This window comes from Myotis davidii, unplaced genomic scaffold (assembly GCF_000327345.1).
Source record: "Myotis davidii unplaced genomic scaffold, ASM32734v1 scaffold100, whole genome shotgun sequence".
In the NCBI taxonomy this organism is placed as follows: Eukaryota; Metazoa; Chordata; class Mammalia; order Chiroptera; family Vespertilionidae; genus Myotis; species Myotis davidii.
Window position 1 is genome coordinate 175,400 of NW_006292691.1, and position 1,907 is coordinate 177,306.

Consider the following 1,907-nt stretch of genomic DNA (forward strand, 5'->3'; position numbering starts at 1 on the left):
CGTGTTTGCCAAACTAGCAAACTTACAGTAAGCTGGGATTTTCTTCTTCATGGGCTCATGGGTTAAAAGCACCAACATAAGGTGATGTGGCTCTTGCACATAAAGCTAGGGCCCCCAAAAGCAGTGGACTACACCCACTGGACAATTCATTTTCCCCAAGCATGGGGGCTGGTAAAAAATAAAACCACATTGGTGTTCAGCAGAAAAGAGAACATAGCTCACTGATAAAGAGAAACCACATGCTGATACTTCCTGGCTTTGCAGTCCAAATTCGTATCACCTGAGTGACCCCCCCCCCGCCCCAGATTTCTCAGGCTGTGGATTTCATTTAAAACTAGAGGCCCGGTGCATGAAAATTCATGCACTGGCTGGGGGGGGGCCCTCAGCCCAGCCTGCCTCCCTCTCACAGTCCTTAGGCCCACTCCCCATGGGAAGCGGGCCTAAGCTGAAGTCTGGCCTACCTCTGCAGGAGGCCACCAAGGCAATCAGGAGAAGGTGCCACCCCATCACCCCATTGCTACTGCCACTGCCACCACCGCAGCCTTGGCCCTCACTTCTTAGTGCTAGCCCTGCCCCCTTCCCACTGGTGGGTTGGGGTGATCTGGGGCCAGGCCAGATGGGAGAAGGGCTGTGGGAGGTTGAGGCACAGCAGGTTGCACCCCATCCAACCTCTGCAGAGGCATGGCACCAGGACTGGGCCCATGCCACTGCCTCTGTGGCTGCCTCTGCAGAAGGGGCAGCACTGTGACTGGGACGGCACAGCCCCCTCTCCCACTGCTTCTGCGGAAGGCCATGCCACCGCCTCTCCCGCATCACCAGCCCTCGGCCCTCGCAGCCGCTGTGACTTTGTGTGGAAGGATGTCCAGAAAGATGTCTGGTCTAATTAGCATATTACCCTTTTATTAGTATAGATCAGCCGTAGGCAAACTATGGCCCACGGGCCGGATCCGGCCGTTTGAAATGAATAAAACTAAAAAAAAAAAAAGACCGTACCCTTTTATGTAATGATGTTTACTTTGAATTTATATTAGTTGACACAAACACTCCATCCATGCTTTTGTTCCGGCCCTCCGGTCCAGTTTAAGAACCAATTGTGGCCCTCAAGTCAAAAAGTTTGCCCACCCCTGGTATAGATGATCCTGGGCTTCTCTCGTAGATGCCAGGCACCTGGCAAATAAATCTTCCCTTGATAAAGGCACTTAATTATAGGCTACAAAAGGCAACAAGCATCAACTCACAGAGCACATGGAAATAAGGCACCATGTATAAAACCACAGACACACAAGTCCAGGTCAGCAGAACTGACCCACAAAAGTGTCAGGCACACAAGATGTCAGACTAAATTACAAGTAAGCTTACTATGTATACAGGATTAGAGACAAGATTTTAAATACCTGCAGGGAGCCATAAAATATAAAAAATGACATAACACATGTGAAAAAAAGCTTTTAGAAATGAAGAATATAGCCATCAAAAATTAAAACTCAATGGTTAGCCCCAATAGTTGAGCAGTGACCTATAAACCAAGAGGTCAGGATTCGATTCCTGGTCAGAGCACATGCTCAGGTTGCTGGGGCTGTGGGCTCGATCCCCAGTAGGGGAAAATAAAAAATAAAAATTCAATATATGTTTAAGAGACAAAACATAGTTATAGAATTAGCAAACTTAAAAATAGGTCAGATGCCGAAACCAGTTTGGCTCAATGGATAGAGTGTCGGCTTGCAGACTGAAAGGTCCCAGGTTTGATTCTGGTCAAGGGCATGTACCTTGGTTGCGGGCACATTCCCAGTGGGAGTGTGCAAGAGGCAGCTGATTGATGTTTCTCTCTCATCGATGTTTCTAACTCTCTATCTCTCTCCCTTCCTCTCTGTAAAAAATCAATAAAATATATTTTAAAAAAATAGGTC